We start from the raw sequence: 21,991 nt of genomic DNA on the forward strand, positions 1-21,991 counted from the left end.
ACAACATCTGTTAGAAACAATGAGGTTTTTCCCTTTCAGTATTAAAAGGAAATACATAGTATATTCAGCAAATATAAGATTTGCTGTGCTCTGAAATGTGCACTGATTTTCTAATCACCGCAATTTAAAGGTCAATATTGTAGACTCTCTGCTGTAATGTGGCTGTAAACTAGCAAAAGGATTCAAATTCTCTTTTCTGGCTGGATTTCCCAGTTCTGTGAAGTCTCACTAAAAACCTACACAATGAACAGTGTGTTTCTTCCTCTTTCAGTATTTGCATGTTGTAAATGTTCTCTGGATACTAAAGTCTGGGAAACATATATTAACTTGAAATCAAGCCCAGCAAAATAAAAACATGTATATTCTACAGATGTTATCTTTCATTTCTGTTTTACTCAAAACCTATTCCTTTTTTTAGATATAAATAATACTGACAGAGAAACATCAGTCTGTCACACCACAGCAACACAAAAACTAGGCATCTTGCCATTACTACTATGTCTTTTTTTTGCCAGAACATTGTCCAGAATAGATATTTGAAAATATATAATGTTATATGGGCTTAAAAAAAAATGCCAAAAATGTGTTAAAAAAGAAGACCTAATACTTTTAACATTGGACTATGAATTCCCTCAATTAATTAACTGGTAAACAATATGACAGTTAAAGTATTGCAGTCATTTTATTGTGTTTGTTGGGATAAAATATTTGCAGGTTTTTAATCAAGTGACCTTCTTTAACTCTGGTACCCTGCTAAGCCAGGGACAAAGTGACAACTCAAGGTCATTTTTCAGCCTATGTTAACTAGAATGTCAATTACTCTTTTGCTCTGCCACAAAGCAATCACAGAGAGTTAGTGCACAGGCTCAGATGTGGATGCATAAAGAGGGACAGCCTCAAGATATATTCAATCTGCTGCCTTTTTAACCTGCTTGGTACTCAATATGCTATTCAAGTTTTGATTCACTTTTGAGGTTTTCAATAGTTAATTTAAACACATTCCTTTGTATTTCCTTTTTGATTGGATTATTTCCTAAATATCATTTGAGGAATTTTGTGTAGTCAAAATACAGTTCTTTGCTTTTTTCAGACTCACAGAGCTACAGAATGGTTGAAGCTGTAAGGGTCCCTCTGGAAATCATCTTGTCCTACTACCTGCTGCTTAAAGAGGATCACCTGAAGTAAATTGAAGGACCATGTGTAGACAGCTTTTGAATATACCCAGGGATGAAGATTCCACAATTTCTGTGAGTAACTTGTGCCAGTATTCATGTACCCCACAGTGAAAAAGTGTTTCTTTCATCTTTTCCTCACATGGGAAATATTCCCACCCCTTTAACATTATAGTGGTCCTTCACTGAGCTCTCTCTAGTAGCTGCATAGCCTCCTTGCACTGAGAAACCCAGAACTGAATACAGTAGGCCAAGTGGGCTCTCACTTCTTCATTCAATTGTTATCATTAACTGTTTTAATTACACAAAATTTAATTACACAGGACCCTCCCCCTTCAAGTTCTGTATACTGCTATCTACTATCTACTCACTGTGTAACTATGGTAAAATCAAAACTGTCAACATTTCTATTGCAAAATTATTTGGACTTTAATACGTGATATTCTGAAAAGAGTATGTCACCAGGTTAATGTGCATAATGCAAAACAGACAGAATATCAGAAAGAGAATGATTACAGTGACCTAGGCCACAGGGGCACTATGTGAACAAGTGGCAACAGGCAGGAACAGTCTTGCATGTAGCTGCAGAGAGAAAACCAGTGGGAATAATCTGGAAGTGGACCATGTGCAAGAACCATAGAGCTTTTTATCCTGTAGACTAATTGTACATGAGATATAAAAAGCACTGTGGCAATGATGAATACGCAAAATATCTTCTTCTGAGCATCTTTTTTGAGCAAGTTTGAGAAATACTGTCATTGACTTCAGTTACCATGACGTTACTCTGACATTTTCTACCCCTCAAGGGGGTCAGATCAGTAACATTGTGAGGTCAGTGGCAAGATAAAGAAACATGTTGTCATAGTTTAGGAATGGTATTCTCTAATTTAGTGTTCCCACTGAAAACACTCCAGACCTCATGCCACTCACCCACTCTCCACCTGACTACCCCTAAGTCGGGATAGAGACGAGAACTGGGAGCAGAAAGTGTAAAGACCACAAATGAAGATAAGAACAATTTGCTGGAAGCAGCAATGAAATCAGAAAAGTTAAGAGCAGCAGCAATATTAATAATGAGTGTACAAGACAGACAAGTGATTCACAGCTGAGTGGTCTTCATGCAGAATCCAGCACTATCCACCCGCTCACTGGAACTAATGGGGAAAAGAAGTGACCCCTGTGTGTGTGATGTGGTGCTACAGAAAAACCCCTGGATCCTGGACATGCTGCTCCTGCCTGCTGCAGAAGCTAGCCCTGTCCTCGCTGGAACAAGGACAAATCCATGTTAGAGCTCATGACTGACGCCTCTAATCAATTCCAACCATTTAAACTCTGTGTTTGGTTCACAGTAAAGAGATTTTTTTTTTTCCTGAAATACCCTTCTAGAACATTCTAAATAGTTTGCAGCATCAAATATGAAATCAATTCCCTCTTATTTTATTTAAAGTTGCAGTCACATAAAGATAGACCCAGTTATTACCCCAGGCTAGAAAACTGAATTGTGAGTTCAAGTTGCTCTGTGACTGTCAAGATAATTAGCTAAAAACTGACCTATTGACAAACAATTTTTTTTTTAGATTAATTCAATTTTTAAACTTTGCCAGGAGTTGATGAAGGATTTATTCTAGAGGAGCTGAGATGTTACAATTTATTTCTCACACTGCCTTGTAAGACTCTGATTTTTTACCTCCAATCCCAAACAGCTACTGACTTGCTAGAGAACCACACCTACATCTATAGTCTTTAATGGAAACCAAGAGAGTCAGAAAGATGATTTGTGTATGTTACTACCTTGCTCCAAAACATGCCACTTTACAATAAAACCTGTTGCCTATGTATAAAGTTCTTCAACAGAGAACTGGAGACTTTTTCTATTACTTTGCAAACTTTCTGTTCTAAGCCAGGCTAATGGAAACACACTCCTTTAGTTGTGGTAGTGACAGGTAAAGACGTGCACTTGTTGAAACAACTGACACTTCTGACCAGGAACCCTTGGCTTAGTACTGGAGTTATATAAAATGTGTGACTTGAGGCATAGCACAGAAAGACAGAGAAAGTCTGTTGTGGGTAGCTTCCACCCACATCTAGTCACCAAGAATGTATTATTACAGCTAGTTTTATATCTGTATGTATTAAGGTAATCAGTTAATAGATTTCATGGGTCTATTTTCTCTGTCTAAGTACCCACTTCATTCTGAAGGACCAAGTAGTTGCTAAATTAGAATATGTGAAGTGTCTCCCAGGAAATTTAAATTGTTTTTGCTACCCAGACATAATCACCCCATTTTAGCCCTCCCTTCAGTGTTCACTGACCTCAATAAAGAGTACACAGCCATTTATGGACTCCCGCAGGCTCTGTTTAAACTTTACAGTGCTACTCAGATACTTGGTCCAAGTTTATGCTCCAGGTCAATCTCATCACTAGGTCTGGATAAAATCTAGGTTTTGTATAGCCTAGGTCTCTTGAGAGGCTTGATTTTCTTGAAGGGGAAAAAAAATCCCAAAAACTTGACAGATGAGCTGGTAGAATGATATTCTGAATTATGGGCTCGTCTCCAATTTGGACTATTATGAATACAGACAGCTGAGACCTAACTCAGAATCTGACCATGAAGTATGAGTTATATTGGGAAGACTATGGGTGAAGTCCAGTTTAATCAAAACCAAAATTTTTGAAGAAGAGCAGAATATGGCTAAAGAAAGAATTTAAATTCATCTGATACATTTGCAAAAGTAGCTTCAAAATTTTAATATTACAGGGCATTTTGAAATACCTGAAATAAGAAACGGATAATAAGGTCATTTGTTTGCACCTGTGACACCTTCAGGGAATACTCACTAGGTTTTTTTAGAAATGTTATTTTCACTTGATGTTTTTTCTGCATGTTTTAAAATGATACTTAATTTCTCATTACATTCTCTAACTGTAATATGTACAAGTGTATCAGCACTAAAATTCTGTGAAATGGCATTGAAATAATGTATATGCTCTATAAATATAAGATAAAAATAATATTTAACAGAGTTTTTTTTTTATTTTTCTTCAATGTGAATAAGAATTAGTTTTTATTAAATTACTTGATATTAATAACATGCTATCTATAAAAAAATTAGCTGAAATGACCAAGGACTCTCTGGAAGTGCTAAATAAAGCAAATACTAGATAAAAACCCATGACAAACTAACCTTTGAATTAGTTTTTATTGCGTTGTACTCTCTGGATGACATATTTTCATCTTAGTCTCTCACTAGTATCTCTTCATTTGCATTCTTTGTGCTGAAACACATAAATTTTAAGAGAAGGTACAAGGACGCATATGTACCATCTCTTTTACCCTTATAATTGCAAATGTATCCCAGATGTAATTCTTCAATATGATAATTTTAAATGATTAGTGATGTCTTTAACAGAAGGAAAAAATATCAGTCTTCCACATTCTATGTAGACTGCCTAATATTTTGAAGGAAAATGAGACCTCTAGGTAGTGATACTCCAAAAGAAAAGAATTAGTTTCTCACTTTTTTGGGAGAAAAAGACTTGAATCTGTCATCAGAATTATCTTCCTCCTCTGTGGACACTGAATACCTGGGCTTGTCTCCTGGAGTCAGGAGTCAGAAGCCTGATGTGCATGTCAAGGTGTACGACAACCACATTCTCACCACTTTGTCGGCCTCAAGAGGTGGCCTTCTCTGACAGGGCCAAATTTTTCTGGGTCACTGGTTTTTATGCTGGTTTGGAGCTGACTTTAAAGCACCTAGCTTTCCCCAGCCAAAAAAAAAAAAGATTTTTAGGGATTTTTAGACTGCAATCTAGGAAATCCAGTGCCCCAAAGTAATGCATTTCAACACCTATCATCCTTACTGCTGTTCTGGATTTTGCTGTGAGATCTTTTCTTCTCTGGAAATCTGTGAACTGACTCCTGATTTAACATGTTTTCAAATATTTCATGGGTACAAATCATTTTCCTAGTCAGTAGCAGGAGTTCCTTAAAGTACACAGGATAGCTGCTGGAAGGAGCAGGCAACTGAATTCTGCATACATACATGTCTTTGGTCTCACGGAGACCTGGCGTAAACTTTAAAGACTGAAGTGTCTCACTAGGCATCTTGAAAATTTCCATCATATATTTGCCCCACCAATGATCATAGGTTGCATCTTAAAAGTAATTTTTAAAGCATCTCCTAGCAGTAGCATTCTTATTCCTCAACTTACACAGTAATTATTAATTATAGTTTTGTCAGAATATTGCATCTCCCTTAAATCTTAGATGAAATTGGTTATAGGAATCTGTTTTCAAAATCAATGCATTTCAGTTATGATGATTGTATGATTTTTTTCTTTATTTCTTTATAATTTCTTACTATATCCCATAAGGTAACAATTAAAACTTGAAAGCTTTAAAAGAGAAAATAGCTTCCTTAAAAGATACAGATCAGTTTAGCCAAGCACTTTGGGCTCTGCCTGCCTCATTCTTCCCCACCCTGTTCTTCCCTCAAGCATTCCTTCTGAAAGCCTGTTCTTCCTCAAGACCAGCTATTCTTATCAGCCAATTTTAAAAGGAAATGCTCATCTGAAATGGGGAATGGAGTGGTCTAATTCAGTTGTGCAAATAAAATTTGCATTTATACTGCCAGAATTTTTACTCTGTATTGGATACTCTTCTAATTTTAATTTAACGTTACAACAACACTGTAAGAAATTGCTATGACATTGGTCAGACTATTAGGATAAGCTTTTTTTTGGTGTCCACTGGTGTAGATATTTAGTCAATGATTCCAATATTCAAACTCTCTGATACCTGAATAGTTCTACTGAGTTTAGTTATGCTGTGGACATGTGAGAAACCATTCTCATACATAAATGTCTACAAGATGGGGGGGCCTGGTTTTTAAATGCAGAAGATCAAAGAAAATATAATTAACAAAGAAGACATTCCCATGAGCTGCCTAACAATTCCTATGAAGTACTGAGTATCCTCTACAATCATTAGCTTCATTAAAATCTGAAGATAAGTGACATGAAGCAAGATTAATTCCAGCTAACCTACATTTCTTTTTGACAGCAACAAAAAGGAGGTCTAGTGAGGCTGGATCTGGAATACTGTGTCCAATTTTGGACTCCCAAGACAGAAACATGGAGTTCCTGGAGCAGGTCCAGCGAAGGGCAATTGCCCAGTGCAGGGCAGTTGCCCAGTGAAGGGCAGTTGCCCAGTGAAGGGCAACCAAGATGGTGAGGGGACTGGAGCATCTCTCTTAGGAGGAAAGGCAGGAAGAGTTCAGCCTTCAAGGGAGGATGTTGAGAGGATGGGCCAGGCTCTGCTCAGTGGTGCCAAGCAATAGGACAAGAGGCAACGGGCAGAAACTGATGCATGGGGAGCTCTACATGAACACAAGGAAGAACTTCTGTACTCTGTGTGTGACTGTGAACTGTAACAGGTCACCCAGAGAGGCTGTGGAAACTCCTTCAGTGGAGATATTCAAGGACCATCTGGATGCCATCATGCATGGTGTACACGAGGAAGATCCTTCTTGAGCAGGAGTGCAATTAGCCCACCAGAAATCCCTTCCAACATTAACCATTCAGCAATTCTGTGACACAGGCTGTTCAGCTCAAGATTTTTGTGAAGACCAAATCTGATTTTATTGCTTTATGACTAGTCATGTCATTGATTCCAAAGGTCAGTTAAAATATAATTATTTAATAATTATGTGTAGTGTATATCATTCTGAAGTTAGATGGTCTTCATATAGAGAGATTCTAAAGGCAGTTTCAGAAGACTAATAATTTTTAAAATCTAAAGAAAAAGAAACATGCTTGCATATATATTTGAGGAAGTCTGTACATATGTGCATATATGTTCATGTATGTGTGTAATTTATTAAAGACATACTATTTTCTTTCACCTCACCCTCTCTTCATCTATAATTAAATATGTGCAAGGAGTCTGTACTTATACAGTAGTGATAGTTTCATTAATCTAATATTTGTCCATGTCTTAGTTCTCTTCAAAATGAAAGGGCTACCTAGGCTAAAATCAGATTCCTAAAGTCTATCTACTTCAGTTTCTGGTCACCTACAATGTCAGAATGGGTCTATTTACCTGTTTTGCATGCAAACAAAATCCTATAGGAGCAGGTTAACTCAGAAAATTTTGCTTCCATAATACAGAAATTATCCGTATCTTCTGTTATTGCTGTTACTTAGACAGATGTTAATGGAGGTCTTTTAATGGTTGAAGATATGAGAAGCTGACATTTAATAACTGACATAATTGAATAGTTAACTTTACAATCCCCACAATCCTGCCATTTGCTCTTCCCCCATATTCACACAGATTCTGAATGTAAGAAAATAAAAAAGGGAATATTATGAATAATATTAAATTTCAAAAACTGTGGCTAGTGAAAATCTAGGAGCAAGAGATGTACATGGTGCTGCTGGTTTAAAAAATGACCAATCTGTCTCTTCTATAGATATCAGGTAGGAGATCATTACAAAGTTGAAAGGTGCATATAAAGAAAAAGGAAACCAACTCTCCTCACAACTGAAGAAATACAATTTAAATGAAGCATGGACCTAAACTCTTCAACTCAAATTCTATGCATCTGTGCTTCATAGATTGTAGCAGGAATTATGAATTATACAAGAAGAAATAGGTACTGTACAGTGCTGTCACATCTTCACCTCAGCAACAATATTTTGATTGCTTGACTTATCAGAAGATCTTAATACCATTTAAGTCTTGCTCTATAATAATATAAGTATTTTGGAGAAGTCCCACAGGGATGTAACCAAGTTAAGATAATGACCTTTCTACTTCCCAGAAAAATGTGTGTGATTTTTGACCATCACATATCTTAACAGTAAGATATATCACACAGTAAGATATATTATACAATCTAAATATCTAGGGTGTAATATGAGTTCAAATGAGTTCAAATTCCCTGCTATGTTTACTGTCACTCAGCCTTATGTATGTTAGGTTCATGATTTACAGATATCTGAAGGAACTTGCCTTATTATCTGGAGAAATAAATTTTCTAAGTTTATAGTGAGCTCAAAGACAACATATGAGACATGACAAAAGAGACAGGTGGTGTATGGCACTATGCCAGTAGTAAAGAGTTGCATCTCATTAGTTTGTAGGTAGCTTTAATCAAATCATATACACAGTGCAGAATAGTCTGGAACACTCTCAAAGAGGGACAGCTCTGAAAAAATACATCAGATAGAGTACAGGTCTTTTGAGGAGTGCTTTCCTTTCTTTGATTAAATGTTCTTATGCATTTCTCAAAATACTCTACAACAACATTTTTATTTTTAGTAAAACAAATAATGAAAATAATTGTGCAAACATAATGCAGGAAAATACATCAGGCAGTAAGTCTAGGGTTGTGGAAGAGATCCCCTCAGCATAGTATTCTTCTGCACAGGAAGTGTATTCCAGAGCCTTTTCATTCAGAGTCATCAGCCAGGACTCTTGTGGGTAGGTGGCTTATCTCATCTTGTGAGTGGCCTGGCATTTCTTGTACTCTGCACAATAAAAAGTACTTGCATATTTGGTGGGTTTATGAAGGTAGAAGAAGTGATAACTCTAGTTAAAAGGTCATTGTACAATGTTTAGAGATCTTTAACTTTGGAATTCAGGTATCTTTATTGCCCTTGCTAACAATCTAAAGGCATGTTTTCATCCTGGCTGTTGAGAAACAGCCTGCCAGAGAGACCATGAGTGGTTCACACACATTTGCTGATCTGACATTGATATCTAAGACATAATCCCACTCTTGATTATTTAAACTGTGCTGCAACTACATGCAAGGAAACTATTCACTCTGTCTCTGCATTGTGTTTCTGTTTTTAAAGTCAAAATGGCACAATCCCTAAATGTAGTCTTAGAATGGAACACTTTGACTTTACTTGCAGGAAATGTTACATTTTATTTAAATTAATAGTTAAGATTTATGAAACTGACAGTCTAAATACAGCAGCCTGGAGCCTGTTTGTGGATCTTGAGATTTGACAGCTGAATCATACTGAAAAATTCCCACCATGATTACATATTTTGTACAGAGTGAATTTTATTACAAACCAGGAAATAATTCATTTTTGGCAGAGTTTAGTAAACTGGAGTCATTGAAACAAAATGCCTAGCTGTCTTGTGTATTCCCCATTCATGACTAATGATGGCTAAGTTGATTGCTTATGAATTTCTTTTTTTTTTTTTTTTTTGGCTCAGAGGGGTTTGAGTGAGAAAGGAACCCTTGGAAAAAAACCCCACATTTCCCCTTTCACTTGCAGCAGCACCCCTGGAGATCTTGTGTGTTACAGTAACTTGATCTAGAAGGGAAAGAGTTGGAGAAATGCTCCTTCAGCTTTGCAGACAGAGACAGACCCCTAAGGATATAATTTGATTTATAATTAGTATCTGCAATGTTCAGGCACCCTTACCCAGTGCAATTCCATCCTACTTAGAGTCTACTCTGACTTTTAGATTCACTTCAAATCAACCATCTTATTTCTTCTACAAATTTTGCTTTAGTGAAAATGCTTTAATTTTTGTGCACAATACACAAATGCCACTAAGCAACCGTCTTGGATTAAACAATAAATTCGATCCACTTGGGAAAAGAAAAAAAAAAAGAAAAAGGTGCAAATATCACACTAATTCCAGATCTGACACAGTGTTAAATGAGAACTTTAGAGATAATGTTGACATTCACGGGCAAATTCAAACTTTATTAAATGGGAGCATTTGAGATCATAGTTTTGTCCTTAGGACTATACTGTCTCTGAAACTCACAGGGATTTTAATAAGTTGTAGACATAAATTGAGCAAATTTGCACAAAGCAAATACATCTTAAAGGAAAACCTTGTGGTTTAAGTTCTGTTCTTTCTGTAAAATAAAGATCTAAAAGTTTTGTCTCTGTTTATTTAGTCCTACTTGCTAAATTTATTTACTTGTTGTTCTTCTTTCTTTTTATTCTAATGCTATGTGTATTGGAGTAAAATATTCATATTTGTAAATTAATCAGGGAAAAAAGTTAGCAAGGAAAGGAAAACATGGGAAATATTCCTGAGCTGCAACTCTGTATCATGAAGATTAAGCAGAGTTAAAGGGAGAAACACATTATTTTCTTTGAATGACGTCAGTACTAACAATCACTTTCCAAGCTCTTTAAGAACATTCTACTTGAAGATTTTTTTTTTTTATTTTATGAGAAAAATTTTATGCAATTAAAATTGTTTTTTTGCTTTTCTGTGAAATTATATTTAATGTCTGTGGCACTGTGCTGACCTGATATCTTGCAAAATACTTTTACTAGCCAAAATAGGAAAGAAGAAAGGACATTCCTTCAGTCAATTCCTCACCATAGACATTCTGAGTCATGCTAGTGCCTCATTAGTGGAAAAAAGAACTTAAAGAGGAAAATATATACAAAATATCAATTTATTTTCCAAACGGAAATATTAGCTTATATCATTGCTGACGTTTTCCCATAAATAACAGTCCTCTGCATCAAATACATTTTAATGAATATTTTCACTGAAGTTAATGTTGAAATAATTTCAGGAAGCTCAGAATTGTAATGGCTATCTAATAATCTCTGTTTGAGGAACTTTGGCCTAATTCATTTATATTGAAAACAGTGGCCACTCTGAAATTATTTTACAGGACTCAGAACAGGAAAGATCCTTCTGGGCCAGCCATCCATGTCTCCTACTATTGCAAACAGAGTATTCTGAGTCTCACTGTTCTGACATTTTGTGGTGCAATGTTTCTTCTACAGTTCACAGGCAACCACCTTGTCTTCAGTCCTGTCACCAAATTTTCAGTGATGCTATTATTTGATGGTAAAACAATGTGACTGTAACTACTATTATTATTATTATTATTATTATTATTATTATTATTATTATTATTATTATTTCCACGATATTTTATATGGGGCACACCAACTACTTGTGCTGTGATGTTAAAAAATTTCATAATTTCACAGAGAGTATGTCACCGAGATCATTCTAAGATCACATCTACACTCTTCACGTCAACGTACTGACGGTTCACGCTAATTCTGCAATTGATTACAGGTTGGGTTTTTTTAAAAATCTGATTGCATTAAAATTTATTGCATTAATACTGGTAGCTAGAAACACTATTTTGCACTTTCTTTTATAGATGTTAATTCTGTTTATCCTTTTGGCTCCAGTCTTCTAAGTAATCCAAGCTTTCTTTTATTTTAGTAAAAGGGTTGTCTCCAGATTTAACCCTGAGAACTGTCACTAAGAAACTTTGAGCAAATATCTGCTATTTCAGCATCATTGCTAAGGTAAGTTCTTTCCAGGTCATCTACTAAAGCCTATTTTTCCAATTTCATTGACAATTTTGCTTGTCCTGCTATTTCAAATGCTTCACCCAACCTAAGTAGTTTATATTCAGTGAAATCCTATTGTCTACAAGACATCAAAGCAAAATATCAAGTTATTATAACACAATTCTGCTACAGAGTTCATGTACCAGGTTTCTTCCCTCCTTCAAGGTCTTTAATCAACTTTCCTTCAAGATTTGCATAAAAATTCTGAATATTTTTGAGATCAGGCTAGTGGGCTTGTATCTTTCTGTATCTTGTCTTTCTCTTATCTTAACTATGGGCATTTCATGGCCTTTTCCATGTACATTATTCTGACTGCTTAACTTAGTCAAAAGAATTTGCTATTTTACAGTCATATGTTATTTATTTACGATCCAGGGCTGTAACTTCAAACTTACTCACAACTGAATGCATTAAATCCATTGAGATTTGTAATCCGCTCATAGTATCTCCCATCTTTAGAACACCAGTTTCATTTGCCATGCTGTCATGCTTACTAAAAGCTAATTTTAATGTATTTTATATAAATACTTTTAAATGAATTTTTTATTTTCTATTTAACTGAGGAATTTTAAATAAATTTCCTAGATTATTGAGAATACATTTTTAAAATTGACCACATCAGTTTCATATAACACATCAGTTTGAAGAACATGTTACTTTTGCATGAATGTAGTTTTCAAAATATATATCAGTTCCACTTTTGCAATTCTTTCCCATAATTCTTAAATTTTGAGACATGACCTTCTCTTTTGATCTGTAGGTATGACGTGCGGTTGTATAGGGATGAAATGAGGAAGATCAAAGCAAAGCTGGACCTGAACTTAGCAAGGGATACAAAAGTAATGAGAGGGGCTTTTTACATGTATATTTACCTGGAAAGAAAGAAAAGGAAGGTTAAAGAAGGTGAACACCCTGTTAAACAATGCTGGAAAACTGGTAACAATGGACGAGGGGAAGGCTGGAATACTCAGCTCCTTTTTTTTTTTTTGTCTCAGTTGTCAAAGGCACCCTTTCTTCTTACATCTTTTGAGTAGATGGACAGCAGGATGGGAGCTGAGGGAACAAAGAGTTTGCCAGTGTAAGTAAACAGTCCATGACCATCTGAGGAACCTGAATGTGAAGAAGTCTATGGGACCCAATGAGATGCATCCCAGAGTCCTGAGGGAATTGGCTGATGTAGCTATCAAACACTCTCCATGACTGTTAAAAAGTCATGGTGCTCAGGTGAAATCCCAGGTGACTGGAAAAAGGGAAACACTATACCCATCCTTAAAAAGGGTAGAGAAAGAAGGACCCTGGGAACCACCAACTGGTCAGCTTCACCTCTCTGCCAGGGAGGATCATGAAACAAGTCCTCCTAGAAGTTCTGCTACGGCACATGGAGGACAAGGGATGTGATTTGGGATAGCAAGCACAACCTCACCAAGGGCAATTCCTGCTTGACCGACCTATTGGGCTTCTGTGATGGAGTGACTGTGTCAGTGGACAAGGATAGGGCTACATATGTCGTTTATCTGGAATTCTGTAAAGCCTTTGACAATTCCCCATGACAGCCTTCTCTCTAAATTGTAGAGAGATAGATTAGATGGGTGGCCATTAGGTGGATAAGAAATTGGCTGGACAGCTGCATCCAACCGGTCAAAGGCTCTCTGTCCTGATGGACATAAGTGGTGCACCTCAGGGATCCTTATGGGAACCAGCCCTAGTTAATATCTTCATTAACAGCATAGACAAAGGGATTGAGCACACCCTTAGCAAGTTTGCTGATGATACCAAGCTGAGTGGTGCAGTTGACACTTCTGAAGAATGGGCTGCCATCCAGAGTTACCTGGATAAGCTCAAGAAGTGGGAAATCTCAAGAAGTTTAACAAGAACAAGTGCAAAGTGCTGATATGGGGTTGGGGCAATCCCCAGTTAAAAAACGGGAGGGGGGATGAACATGACGAGGGGAAATAGTTTCAAATTGAAAGACAGTAGGTTTAGACTAGGAAGGAATTATTATTAGGAAGGAATTATTTACAGGGAGTGTTGATGCACTAGCACATATTGCCCAGACAAGTTGTGAGTGGAACACTTCCATCTCTGGAAGTGTTGTCCCGGTCTAAAGGCCAGGTTGGATGGAGCTCTGATAGTTTGTCCTTGTAGAAAGTGTCTCTTTTTGTGTCAGGGGGATTGGAACTAGATGATTTTTTAAGATTCGTTCCACTCCAAACCATTCCGTGGTACTATGATTCTATGTTTCTATGATTCTATGAACTTAAACTAGTATTGAATTCATGATAATTTATCTCATTCCCCTCAGCTCATAACACTGTATTTAAAAATACTGATCAGCTTGTGTTATCCTTCCTGATCAAAAAACCTTACTTGAGGAAGTGATTTCTGGAAATCAGCAGTGAACAGACTAAAAGACAAACCAAAAAGATTTAAAAGACAAAGCATTCAGATTTCAGTGACAGGGTAAAGCCAAAGAACAGATCATAAGTGAGATGGATGTTGGTCTCTAGCAGTCAGGAAGTCTTCCAAATCAATAGATTCTCTCTTAAACAATCAGTTTTAACGGGAAATGTCATTTTAAGCGACACTAACTTATAATCAAAAAAGGCTGAAAATATTAATTGCAATGTGGAGTCTGACTGGTCAGATTTTATTGACAAGAACAAAACTTAGCAACGCTCTACACGCCTTCTTGAGAAAGCAAGAGCATTATGGCATCCTGTAATTTTAAAATAGTGATTTGATTCTAAGCAGTCTCAAGGAGATATAAAGCACAAATGGAAAAAAGCACATTCCTGCAGAGCTCATAGCTATGTGGGACTATACCAGATGACACGCTAAAAGTATGGATAAAGTAGGCATCAGTTTGGAAAACATAAAAAAGCAGGAACCAAGTAGGAAAAAATAAGAGAAATATAAACTAATTATCGATTACATTTTCACCTAAAATCTGTGTAAATAAAAAGTTTTTAAAATTTGTAAGAGGGAAGTTGAATATGATAATCTAAATTTCAAAATATATAACTTCAAAACTTTTGAGAATTTGGGGAACAGAATGTAATAGGGGAGAGGAGTCTAAAATTACTCTTTTGAGGTCTATAGGTTGGACATGATCCTTTGGTTCTTCAAGAGCACAAGGTAGACAAAACCCAGAAATTTTGAATTTATTTCAGATATAGCAGGATGAGCTGCATCAGGAAACACAACATCCATTATGAACCCAATTAATGGGAGATAAACTTCTTAACGACATGCTATATGTTTATATTAAAATAAATGCATGCATTCTGCATAAGTGATTTATAAAAGCAAAATAACTGCACTATCCCTGCATTTTCACGGTACTGCTATCCCTGTACCAACCTACACCTGCAGGCAGATGAACTAAATAAATTAATAGGGTTTTAAAATACTAATTTCATGGTCATAGTCACTCCTGGTGTGAAGAGTAGTAAGTCATTCATTAAACATAAAGAAATTGTGATAAACAGTAAGGGAATATATAGTCCTTACAAGTTTGTATTCTTTTGGCATTTAGTGGCTACAACAAGCATATCATAAAGTAACATGAGTCAAGGGAAAGAGATGAACTGGTAGCAAGGAAATTGATTAACACAATCAGAAAATAAGCACTCTGTCTCTATGGATTGAGCTTATTCCCATATAGTTCACAGATTTTAGGTTGTCTGCCATATTGAAAAAACTATAAAAAAATTTGATAGGTGAATGGATACAAGACTAAATGTGGGGCTTTTTTTTCCCAAATATGAATTCAAGTCTTATTTTGGTTTTGCATGGCCACTGAATGCAAAGCTGGTGTATTTTTAACTGAATTCACATGAAAAGCACCAAACAAAGAAAATGGATTAATTTGGTTAGCTGAATTTTACAATCTTGTTATTTTCCACTGCCCATTATGACCTTCATACGTTCCCAGAATTACCACTCCTGTTTTCCTGTTCAAAGGAAATGTAGTCTGATAGGCATCTAGAAAACAGTGTCTCTTAATAGACATGCAGTGGTTAAAACTGATAGATTTTTTAGAGCAAGTTACATTGCTCATACTTTTGCTAGCACATAGTATTTGTAGCCTACACTATCCTGTACAATATCAAATGTATAACAGATGAGATTTACACCTTACAACGTGAAAGAAACAGTAAATGTACCACTGAGTGGAAGCATCCAATCTGTAGGTGAAAGAACTGACCATGTTTTAAAGTTGAATGAAAAATCTAAAGTTGGTTTGGTTTTGTGGGTTTTTTTCTGATTGAATGAAGAGTTTAACTTTTCAGATCTGTTTTTCTTAAACTGATTCTTGTTTGCCTTCATGGAAAAAAAAATACATAATAGATATTAGAGCTGGGTATTTTGGTACCCAGGTACCAAAATATTTAGCAACTCCTCCCACCAAAACCTCAAACCTCCTAGGAGAAGATTCAATGAAAATTGAAAGGGAAACTATTTCCATTAAGCATTTGTCTTAAGAAAACATTTTTTTACAACACATGTAAATGTATTTTACGGCACTTTTTATAATGAATCCAAATGAGACTATTTTCCTGGTCCCCATTACCATGCTTGATGGCAATTCTTTATGTCCCACAGATTAAATCCTAAAAATGCAGGAGAACTTTAATTACCAGGAAAGGAGAGTCTTTCTAGTCCAAACCACCTTAATTTTTAAAATTTTCTCACATATGATTAATGACACATTCATATTGTTGAAGCCTGGAGATAAACTGCACATCAGAATGTCTTGGGAAAATCAATATGTAAGCCACTTCAATTTTTACGAGGACATCCAGTATGTATTCCTGCTAGCCCACATTCAGAAAAATCTAACCATTATCTATCAGTAGATAAAGGGAAAAAAAGGAAGGATAAATGCATGGAAAGTGCATCTAAGTGAAAATGCCTAAATTTTGCAGCTTTATAAATATTGAAAAAAAAATGTTACAATGGGAAAATATTGGGCACTTTGCTAAACCAGTTTATCTAGTTAATATTTTAGCACATACATTTAACTAACAGAAAGATATTGGGACATCTTAGGTATCAACAATAGTCCCAAAGAAGAAAGTGGTTGGTAATGGCCATGAGTCTTTTGCATAATTTTTTATTTACTACTAAAGGATATCTTAAATAAATCTCTATGGGAAATCAGCAAATTAATTGACTTAGCTCATAGCCACCTATATCAATACCCATAGGTATGAACTCCACAGAATAACAGCTGCATACACATCCAAAATATACAGAACACTGAAAGTTTCTTAACATGTTTTTAGCACCATGAATCTCCACATCTTCATTCTCCAAACTGTAGAAGGGTTCTGTAAAAGTAAGTTTGTGCATGTCTTCAGAGCTTCAGCTATTCCCATTAATTGACACATTAATATTTCAGACCTAAGGTTTAATACGTCAGTTCCCAGAGAGGCTTCTGTCAGCATATTCCAGGTGAACAGCCATTCACAGGAGGGGAACAAATGAAGGACAACAAAGAAGCAAATGAAAAGTCTACTCATTTTTGTCAGTCTGTCTCTGCAGTCATTGACCTTAATGTAGAATCATGCCTCTAATTATTTTGATAAATCTACATTACCTTTACAGAATCATAATCATAGCTACGTTATCTCTCTACAGTGGCTAAAAATTTCCATTTCCATGCCTATAAAATAAGGGATGGTGAGGACATAGTGAGAGGGGCTAGTTTTGCCTAGCTTTGATATTGTACAATCTAGCAAACAAATAGGAATTTAAATAGTGATGCATTATCATCAGAGCTATTTTCAGAATTAAAATTGCTGGTGATTTTAACTGTGGACTATACTCAGGATAACTACAGTAACAATTAGACTACACAATAAAGTAAGTGGGAATGGTAGGTTTTTGCTGGCCCTTTATTATTGGGATGCTTGTTTTTTTTTTCTAGAGCAATATTACTAATGCCAGAACTTTTTGAAGAACTGAGTCTGTTCTCCTTTTCAAGCAGCATTCACTTCATTAAAGACAATAAACTCAGATATCACTGAAGTCAATTACATTGGCTGGTAACTTCAGTATAATTTAAATATCAACCAGTATCACTAATAGACTAACATTAGATTTTTCTACTCTGAAAAGTGTTGCATTGGTATGGATGTCATCTATTTTTTGCTATTACTAAGAGTGAATTTTCTTCTGCAAAGGATCATTGAAGATAACTTCCCAGGAACAACAAGGAAGGAAAGGAGAAAATTACTTTAATATCGTGGGGTTGCTACTGGAAATCCAAACACAGCTGGTGACTGCCATGTGCCATTCTATTTCAGAAGTGGGTTTAAAGTGATCATGTATTTCACATCTGGTAGATAGATCTGCAAGGGACATCTAGGTATTTCACCAAAAATCTACATGAATGGCATTATTTAGGAAGAAAGCTAACCTTATCAAAGAAGATAACAAACTGATCTGCCACATTCTATTTCTGGAATACAATGGTAGATTTTATTACATTGTCCCTGTTTTGTATGCACAAAACCACAGACAGAAAAACATTTCAAAAAAGAGCTGTAGGCTCTATTCTACCCATTAAGCAGGTGGGATTTCTTGATGAAAATAAATATTTATCAGGTTCAGGGATGTGGATCATAACGCCAGCCCAGCTGCATAGTAATGGAAAACAGGTAATCAATGAATATATATCTATATCTATATCTATATCTATATTTATATTTATATCTATATCTATATCTATATCTATATCTATATCTTAACAGGAATTTCAGTTATTCCATCATGCAGTGAAAACAGTGATTTGTGTGTTGCTATTATGGGGCCTGGGAAAAATAAGTGGTCATTCCATAAAATATTTATTTTAAATTATTGTCTCAAGTTCTAGGTCATATCTCTTCATATTTATATTTACCCAAGCCAGGAAATTTTACCTTCTGGTTAGACAAGAATCAATTTTTAAATAAACATGCTGTGTTGCATTTCCTTATAGATGTTTAGCAGGTTTCTTTATGTTGTGCTTTTATGTTATTGTGTTAAGGGTATTTGGTGAAAGACAGTTCCACGGGGTTTTAATCTAGTGGTGACAAAGGACAGCATATAGCTATGAGAAATAGTCAGGAAAAAAAGGTAAATGAAAAATTAAGGAGTGGTGGGTAGATTCAAGGAGGCCATATAGGCATGTCAACACAGTTCCTATGAAACTATTATCAGCTTAGACTCATAAACACAGCTACACAATGTACTAAAATGCTTGCATACTTCCGATTTTTACAGGTGGCAAACTCATCTTGCATTTAAGCATTATTTGATTATGTACTTTGTAAGACTATATATTTCTATAAAGACAGAATAACTTCAGGTATAAAAGGAGCTTGAAGGTTTCTAATGCATTGTTCTTCCAGGTAATTATTTCTACAGTATCCAGCTTCAGAACTGTAAATCAGAAATTGCTTGGAGGTCTCAAAATCAATTTATATTTTGTAATTTAATAAAAATAAGGCTGGGGGAGGGGGGATGGTTAAAATCAGTATCAAATAGAACAACACAGTGACTAAAATCTCTTATTTGCAGGGTCTTGTCTTTCCTTGTCTTTAGACAATACTCTAGATAACTAGAGTAATAGCTGCCTTTAGCAAAGTGATAATAACTATTTCACTACTAGAATTCCCAACAGCAGGACTTTTGCCTCAGCAAATGAATATGATCAGGACACAACCTTACTCAGGTCTTAAAAAAAACATTGTAGCATAGTGAGAACATGGCTGCCAGGTTTGTTGGGATTTTGGTGGGTTTTGTTTCTTGGTTTTGGGTTTTGTTTGCTTGTTTGTTTGGGGGCTTTTGTTTCTTTGTTTTGTTTTTTGGTGTTCAGGGGTTTTCCCCAATTTTTTTCTATTTTTTCCCCATGCTATTCTCCCTCTTCCAGCTTCCTTCCCCCCCCCCCCCCCCCAAATCTGAAAGTGAATAACTGTGCACTAGTAATGAAGTAATGAAGCCAGGACTGCCTCTGGGCTATATCCAGATTTCTGTTGCTCAGACTCCACCATCTCAGTGTGGAAAATAGTAATAATTCCTGATTTTACTATTCTTCATTTCTTCCTTCACTGATTAAAATTGTCATCCTTTTGGTTTCTTATATGCCATCCGTGCTGGTAAAACCTGCCTCAAAGTAATAATTTCTTTTTAATTTATGGATTTTACAGGTCCAAAAATTTTTGACAGTTTTACCATTAAATTCTAAATAAATGGACACCTATATAAAATACTAAACATATGTAATAAGGTTTTCATTCCAGTTTGACCTGTTTGCTGCCTGAGGAAGTTTAAGTTATTAACACACACTATGTTAAAGTTTGCATTCCTAGGTGATCAAAGGGATAATGTAGCAATTATTGATTGAGCCACAAGTGTTGAAAAATATTTTAAATATTGAGGTAGAATTGAGAATATGAAAAAAAACCTACAAGAACTGAACATAGGATGACCTGTAAAGCACTGATACTGTGATAATCACGAGGATTACAGATTGTATATTACTCTCCAATTCTAGAGAAAACCAAAAAATCACCCCACTTTTCTTTGTTTTTGTGAGCAGATTACCTGAAGTCTGAGCTCTCAGATAAATTTAAATTGAAGGGATATTGCGACCTTTGCAAATTTTGAACCTGCCTTCCTCCCTGCTGCTTTGTGTTGAGATAAATAAAAAGAGCAAGGAAAAAAATGCTGTAGAAGATTAGCTGAAATAATATACTTCTATTTCTTTCACAAGGTGGCAATAGGCTGCTTGCTTTATTCTGCTACTTCATTTCACTTTGGTCACCTTTCACAAGAAAGGTGAAATTTTGCTACCTTGCAGCCTCATCCATTTAACCTAGTTTAAGTGAAACCACCACTTCATGGGGCACTTATCCTGCAATAGGCTAAATATAAAACAGACATAAATGATTAATTAAAAAGTCATTGATATAGAAATAAACAGCAAGAATAATCAGGCCTCTCTAATAGCCATTAAATAAATTTTCAAGAGAAAGGGGTATATGTAAACATCACTACAGATCTGGTTCTCCCTAAGAGCTACCAGCTAGTGAAACTGAAGATCCTGTTCTTTTCCTTCTATTTAGAGCGAGCTTTATCTTAGAGCCTCACAAATTGAAGCAATAAATTCTAGGTTCCTTTTACAATATAAGGTTCATTTTAAAAAGACCCTCCTCCTTTCAGGGAAGTAAGGCTAAGCTTTTCAGTTTGCTGATGGCTTTCTGCTCCACATACAGCTGGCTGAGTGTACACAGATGGGATATATCACCATACTAACTGGGGCTGTAGCTGGGGCAGAAAGGCAGACAGCTGTAACTCTAGCCAGTGAAAAAGAACATCCCCTCTCTCTCTACTCTTTCAAGATGAGGAAAGATGAGATTTTTTACCGTCTCAAACTTTTGGCTTTTATTATCAATCTGTAATTGTAAAAACTGTGAAGCAGAGTATCCAATGTATGCTGCTTGGCTTGGAGTGCAATTGGAAAGTTGCTGCAGCACTAATGTTGACACTCAAGACTAATCTGTGTATTTACAGTGTTTGGAAAAAATAATAAATTCATGGCATGTTGTGTCAACAGTAGTATCAAGAAAGAATCAAAAGCATGGGATCTTCCTTGTGGCAGAACCAGATGGAGGGGCATCAGGTAAACAGAACTTCAGGAAAGAGAGGAAATACAGGATTGAGTCACAGGCAGGTGACTTCTGGGAGAAAGAGCTCCTCAAGTTGATTTCCTTTCCTATTACTTGTACTCTACACAGGAGGAAAGGGCCACAAAGACATGTTGGATTTGTTTCATTTTTTGTCAAAGATAACCCCCAGCTTATACATCTGAAAATGTAGTGTAGTAGAAAAAAAAATTGCCTTTAGAAGTTTTATATTTAATTTTTTTCTATGCAGTACGTACAATCAAGAGTCATCAAAAAATAAATCCTCTCACCAATTATCTTTCAGCAGAAACTCAAACATGGCATTTCAGTTTTGGGAATATCTGCTATTCAGGAACACATAATCTAGGGTTCTGATTAGTTACACCTCCACTATGATTATTCTCAAGGAGTACAGTGCTGCTGTTCATTTAAAAATATGTGGCACATTTTTAAATTCTATAGTGACATATATAGATTATAATTTATCATCAGAATATTTTAGTTCTGTGAACTGATTTCTGACGAAAATGAATTATTAAAATACATAAAAACATTAGAAAATTATGCAAATTCAATTATCAATTTTAAAAAAGAAGTAATTTACAGAAGTAACAGAAATTGCATCTGTCACTGTAAAAATGAAATTTTTTGCATTATTTTATTTGAGAAAAAGTAAGTGATCCATCAAAAAGGCAATATGTTGCAAAGCACAGACAGCTGCATAGTTCTGTAGGATGCATCAATTGTACTGGTTGTGAGACCCTTATTGG

Source organism: Vidua macroura, chromosome Z (assembly GCF_024509145.1).
Source record: "Vidua macroura isolate BioBank_ID:100142 chromosome Z, ASM2450914v1, whole genome shotgun sequence".
Lineage (NCBI taxonomy): Eukaryota > Metazoa > Chordata > Aves > Passeriformes > Viduidae > Vidua > Vidua macroura.